The sequence below is a fragment of the Bos javanicus genome, chromosome 28, assembly GCF_032452875.1.
Source record: "Bos javanicus breed banteng chromosome 28, ARS-OSU_banteng_1.0, whole genome shotgun sequence".
Taxonomy (NCBI): Eukaryota; Metazoa; Chordata; class Mammalia; order Artiodactyla; family Bovidae; genus Bos; species Bos javanicus.
This window is the reverse complement of record NC_083895.1, coordinates 8,984,344-8,991,293: the sequence shown is the minus strand read 5'-3', so window position 1 is coordinate 8,991,293 and position 6,950 is coordinate 8,984,344. Positions and strand designations below refer to the sequence as shown.

The 6,950-nt window shown below is 44.5% G+C and overlaps 1 non-coding gene across 1 annotated transcript; it reads right to left on the bottom strand.

Moving 5' to 3' along the window:
- Window positions 1-1,452: 1,452 nt before the first annotated feature.
- On the bottom strand, window positions 1,453-1,575 carry LOC133240820 (small nucleolar RNA SNORA40). Its single transcript, XR_009734415.1, has one exon. It is a non-coding gene; the product is annotated as a small nucleolar RNA SNORA40 (small nucleolar RNA).
- Between the last annotated feature and the right edge of the window lie 5,375 nt (window positions 1,576-6,950).

Below are 6,950 nucleotides of genomic sequence, written 5' to 3'. Positions count from 1 at the left end.
GCAAACATTGATGGACTTTTCTGACCAGCCCAAACATAACTCCAAATAATAAATACTGAAGCAATGGTGGCAAAGCCATTGCTTGGCTGGAAGAAAGCCATACTTCATCTCATACATCATTTACTAGTGTGCCAGGCAGCAATGCCACAAAGCCAGGAAAGATTTAGAAAGAGAAGAAGAGAGGGGAAAAACTCCAACACCATCACTCCTCCATTATCTTGTAAAGTTTATTGATGCACAACAAAGAGGCCATTAATAATGGCACCCGTGACTGTTGGGATTTACACAAGTCAGGGCAAAATGGTGCTCAACAGTGTTCAATGGTGTTTTTTTTTTTTTTTTTCTGCACAGAGTGAAAAGGTTTTTTTGTCTTATGTGTAACACGGGCAAATTTATTTCAGTCCATAAATTTTTAAGAATTTCACATGTTCTGATTCTTTCCACGATCAATCACCTTAGTTCAAGTCCTAATCTTCAAGATGAGACGGCTCTTTCAAAGAGATGTGTTGCTCAATCTACAGCCGTCATGTCAGTCCGTCCAGACTTCTCTGATCTCCAGTGGAATATGGACACACTTTAAAATTTCCACCCATAATCTCTGGGATCCGATTTCCTCAAGCAGTTTACTTTAGGACCATGTTTTGGGTCAGGAGATGGATCTGCCTAGTTTTGAATTTGACACCTTCCAAAAAGGTATTAAGTTCAAATCATGCTCACATGTTCAAATCACCCTAGAACAGTAGAGATCACTGGGGGTATACCAGTGCCTTTATTTATTTGTTTTCTATCTGGCTGCACGGGGTCTTAGTTGTGGCATGTGGGATCTTTCGTTGTGGCACATGGACTCTCTAGTTGTGGCGTGCAGGCTTAGCTGCGCAGAGGCAGGTGGGATCTTAGTTCCCTGACCAGGGATTGAACCTGGGTCCCCTGCATTGCAAGGTGAACTCTTCTTAATCACTAGATCACCAAGGAAGTCCTGCCAATACCTTTTTAAAATCCACACACTGCGTTCTTAAGACAAAAGCCTAAAAAAACAGAAGCCATCTTAAAAACAGAAGCCAACATTAAAATTAGAGTACTAAAACAATATGTTGCTATTGTTTAGTCCCCAGGTCATGTCCGACTCTTTTGTGACCCCATGGATTGTAGCCCCCAGATTCCTCTGTCTGTGGAATTTTCCAGGTAAGAATAATGCGGTGGCAAGAATACTGGAGTGGGTTGCCACTTCCCTCTCCAGGGCATCTTCCCGACCCAGTGGTCAAATCCACATCTCCTGCTCACTTCTTCTGCATTACAAGTGAATTCTTTACCGCTGAGCCACTGGGGAAGCCTAAAACAATATAGCTGATAATTTAAATGCTTAAAATATGGAGGAAATGATCAGCTCTATAGTCCTGGAAGCAATCTTTATGTTTATCAATACACCCTCTCTATTGAATCTGTTTTAGGTAAATTGTTCCTTTTTATCTGTATCAAAACTCATACTGAACAATGAATTCTGGGTTGCAAAAAAGGATTTATTTTTGCACCTATCCGTAAGTCTTTGTCCACAAATTAAAAACAGACACAACTTCTGTCAATGGCATTTAGTATTGGTCACAGGCTTCTTTGGAAATGTGATGATTTCTTTCTGTGACCCAAATCTGGGTTTTCTAGAGCCCACTTTGGAGTGGAAAGCAAATATCACACACATGGGCTGTGGATATCCAAGGTGGCCCCTGAGACCTGGGGCCTCCTTGGCAGAAAAGTAATAGAAACTTACCAGCCAGCCTTGGTAGCCACTGTCCATCCGAGAGTGATGACCAAGATAGAGGAGGGAGATGCTGGAGATGCAGACGAGGGCTGGTGGCTCCTCTTTCTTACCCGATCAGCACAGTTCAAGAATCCCTGTACATCTTTTTTGTTTCCATCCCTGTGTCTGTCTAAGGACACTTAGGTTGATTCCATGTCCTGGCTATTGTGAATAGTGCTGGTATGAACACTGGGGGGCATGCATCTTTTCGAATTATGGTTTTCTCCAGATACATGCCCAGGAGTGGGGCTTGTGGGATCATATGGTAGCTCTATTTTGAGTTTTTTTTAAAGAACTTCCACACTGTTCTCCAGAGTGGCTGCACCACTGCATCACGGCCAACTTCAGGCTAGCGCCATGATGTTGCTGACGCCGGGAGGGGACGCACACAGTGGGCCTTGTGGGCTGACTCCTGTGCAGCCCTGAGCCTGTCCTGTGAGGTCTTGGATGCTTTAACACAGGGATGCACAGACAGTGTTTAGCGTGGTTTGGTACACAACCTGGCACACAGTAGGTGTACTTAGAGAGCTGTGGCTCACACCAGCCAGAACTCTGGGCTTCCGGCCTCCTGGCCCTGCAGAAGACAGCTAATAGGTCTCATCTTCTGAGGGAAGCAAATTGCTAATGATCTTTCAGTAAAATGAGACTCTTTCCTGGCTTCTGATAAACTGCCCTGAGCAACTTCTTGGAAAGAGCCCAGGGCCAGTGCCTCTGCCTCAGGGAGGCCCTGGAAAGGAAATCTTTCGAGGCTGTCCCTCCCTGCCCCTGGGACAGCCAAATCTCTGCCTCCATAGCCATGCTCAGCTGCCTTGGCCTTTGTGCCAACATATAACCCACAAAACCCCTTTTACTTTGAGTAAGTTCCTGGTGTGTGTGTGTGTGTGTGTGTGTGTGTTTTCCTTTCCTAAGCAACGGCTCTGCTGCTGGCCACATCCAACAAAGGAACAAAGTCACTTTGTTCAAAGCAAACAACTCCAGTATCACTTGGAACAAATACACAATCACACTCGCAGACCTCAATCTCCAAACCCAGCTGGACAAAGCACAGTGAAAGACTCAAGACCTCAAGGCAGCAAAACACACCTTTATCTGCTTCCAAAAGGCCTTTATCAAGGGTAGTTTTCATGTGGGTTTCTTCCCCCCCTGACTGTTACTAATATCCTTTTAGAAACTTGAAAATAGCATGTCTTTCCTTCCTGATGGTTCTGTTCCAGGTGACTTTGATTGATTTATTTTTTTTCCCCTCGCCACCCTGTGGGTTTTGAGGAAGACAGAAAGGGTTTCTTTGGCTTCTCTGTTGGCTTTTGAAGGTCCTCACAGTGAGAAGATCATTTCACTTTTAAAATTCGGTCTCTCCATCTGTCGGACGAGATGACCATTTTAGACACATGTACCGTCAGCTATCCTATGATTCTGTGAACGATCCCCCCTTTTCTGGTCTCCTGCCGCCAGGCAGTGGTGCTGATTGACAGGAGAATTTACCACGTGGAAATTCAGTAGCTGCAGTTTACTGTTTGCAGACATGCAGGCCAACAGACGGCTCATGGGTTCGTAGTGCTGGGCACTCGATGCTGGGCATTCAAGGAAACTTTGAGAAAACCACTCCTGCAGGTTACTGGGCTCCCTGTGGGCCAGGAATGTACAGGGTGCAGCCAGCCTGCAAAGGTGGACAGGTGGAGGGGCTGAGTACCCCACCAAGGAGCAGGAGTGGGAGTGACAATGAAACCCTTAGTCAGCCCTGAATGCACGGCGCTGCCTCTTGTGCACATTAGGAAAAAAAAGGCAAGTTTTTTCCTAACTAGGCAAGCTCCTAGTTAGGAATTATTCACAGACCCATCGGAGACTGCTAGCCAGGGTACAAGGGAAGAGGATCAGGGGAACCAAAGAACTGAGTCACCATGAGAGCCTGACCCAGAGAGAGAATCCGCCTGGAGCCTCTCAGCAAGAAGAGCTGAATCTTAGGAAAGGAATAGGATTTTCCTGGAGAAGAAAGGGGAGGGAGGGGTACCAGGCAGAGAGAACAGCTTGGGCAAACAGCTTGGGCACATGAAGTGCCCACAAACCCATGTGGGCGTGACCCTGGCCTGATGTGTGCCCACATTTCAGGACAGAGGGTGAAAGAACTCATTCTTCTGAGCTCATCTCTTTAGCAAAAAATGACTTGTTAAGTGCTTTCTGGGGTTCTAGGTCTATGATAACGGCTGAGGTCAACACAGAAGGAGCATAAGATGCTCCCACCTGGCACACACTCTTCCTCGCCTTTATCATCCTCAATGTGCTACATGAAACCCTGCTTTAAAGACCACCAAGGGATGTCTCTGATAGTCCAGTGATTAAGACCCCGTGCTTCCAATGCAGGGGATGTGAGTTTAATCCCTAGTCAGAGAACTATTAATAAGATCCCACATGACTCAAGGCATGGCCAAGAACCCCAAAAAAGACCATGTCCGACTCTTTGTGATGCCAGGGACTGACTATGGCCTACCATGCTCCTTCGTCCATGGGATTTTCCAGGCAAGAACACTGGAGTGGGTTGTCATTTCCTTCTCCAGGAGATCTTCCCCACCCAGGGATTGAAGCTGGGTCTCCCGCATTGTAGGCAGACGCTTTACCATCTGAGCCATCAGGGAAGTCATAGAATTAAGCTTTATTCTTAATCCTGACTTGCTTGCTGTATCTCTTCCATTGTTGTCTTGAACAGACTTTTTACATTAAAGTACTATTCAGTGGTGTATACCATGGAATACTACTCAGCCACAAAAAGAATGAAATCATGCCCTTTGCAGCAACATGGATGGATCTAGAATAATTAAGTCAGATAGAGAAAGACAAGTATTATATGACGTCACTTATATGTGGAACCTAAAATATGATACAAATGAACTTATTATCAAAACAGAAACAGACTCACAGACATAGAAAAGAAGCTTACAGTTACCAAAGACAACATTTGGGGGAGGGATTAGAAGATACAAAATACTGTATATAAAATGACAAGGTCCTGCTGAATAGTAGAGGGAACTGTTTTCAATATCCCATGCTAAATGACAGTGGAAAAGAATACATGTATAACTGAACCACTTTGTTGTATAGCAGAAGCTAATAAAACATTGTAAATCCACTAGACGTCAATAAAAATAAAAATTAAAAAAAGAACGATTCAAAAAATACTGTTTAGTTTTAAGTTGACTTGATTATATAATTTACATACAATGAGATGCATAGAACTGAAGTGTATGCAGTTTGATGACAATGTATACACGTCACCATCACCCCAAGATAAAAGGTCCCACTGCTACAGAGAGTTCTCACGCGCCCCTCTTCCTTCACCACCACCTATCACCCACTCAGCCCCACCAACCACTGATCTGATTTCTAACATCATAACTTAGTTTTTCTCCTTTTTTGAATCTGTTTTGAACAGAATCAAACGGTAGATCAGTTTGGGAGCTTCTTTTGCTCAACATAACTTTTTTGATATTCATTAATACTGAGTATCGGAGAAGGCAATGGCACCCCACTCCAGTACTCTTGCCTGGAAAATCCCATGGACCGAGGAGCCTGGTGGGCTGCAGTCCATGGGGTCGCTAAGAGTCGGACGTGACTGAGCGACTTCACTTTCCCTTTTCACTTTCATGCATTGGAGAAGGAAATGGCAACTCACTCCAGTGTTCTTGCCTGGAGAATCCCAGGGACATGGGAGCCTGGTGGGCTGCCGTCTATGGGGTCGCACAGAGTTGGACACAACTGAAGCGACTTAGCAGCAGCAGCAGCAGCAGCAATACTGAGTGTACCAGTAGTTGGTTAATTTCTATGACACATAGATACAATAATTTCTCTTTTTTATCCCTTATATGTCCCCTATTGGTGGACATTTGGGTTGCTTGTTCTGTGCATTTTTTGGTCTTGTCTTTCCAACTAGATTGTGAGTTTAAGGGCAGACATGTGTTTCATATACCCTGTCCCTACTCTGAAAGCACCTCATCTGAGGCCAGGTCAGACTGGCTCCCTCAACATGTTGGTTAATTGAATTATATTTGTGGATAAGATGTGGTCCCTGCCTGTTAAGACCTTGTAACCTAATTATGGAGGCAGCTACAAATAGAAATCATCAGTTATTCCAAGGCAACACATTAATCCCTTCATTCAGCAAGTATTAATATTTATTTCAGAGAAAGCAGAAGACATACTGATGAAGATCTAAGACATAGGGCAGAATGTGAAAGGTGATATGAAAGACATTCAGCAGAGTTGTGGAAACTCTGAGAGCAAAGCACTGCCTTTTGCTGAGAAGCTCAGGGCAACCCTCAAGGAAGAGGAGGAGATGCCCAGGCCCCAGGAGATTGAACATGGGGAAGCCACAATAGACCAGAAGTAGAGGATCCAACACAGGCAGAGCTGGAAAGGCAGGAGGAGAAAAGGAAAGATATTTCCCGTGACAGAAGGAACATGTCTAGGGGCTGGGAAGGTGGAATAGGTTGGGACCACAGACAGTCTTGAATGTTGAGCTCGGAAATCCATGAGCAAGTTCAAACACACAACACATCCCCATCAAACACTTCAGTGATGATGGGGATGCTCTTACAACAATTCAGCATCTATATTCTGCATGGCAAAACTACCACCATCTCTACATGATTACATTAATGTTAAAGGGAACAACAGAAACAAAAGGGGGCAAGAAATTGACTAGTTCACAAGAAAGGTGAATATCAGGGTCACAATCCAACCCCAGAAGCAGGTGGTCAGTGTCTGGGAGGAGCAAACAGCCCAAAGCATAAAGGTTTTTTTTGGTGAAAGAGAAATAGACGGACTTCACTGGTAGCTCAATGGTAAAGACTCTGCCTGCCAAGCAGAAGACGCAGGAGACGTGGGTTTGATTCCTGAGTCAGGAAGATCCCCTAGAGAAGGAAATGGCTACCCAACTGCAATATTCTTGCCTGGGGAATTCCATCGACAGGGGAGCCTGGTGGGCTACAGTCCATGGGATTGCAAGAGTTGGACATGACTTAGAAGTCAAATAACAACAAAAGAGATATAGAGTTTGGCTGGCTGTTCTTAAAGGATGAGAATACAGTGAAATTATTATTATCAATAACAAACACTACATGACACTTTGAGAACTTTATACTTTTCAAATAATTTCATATTCATTATT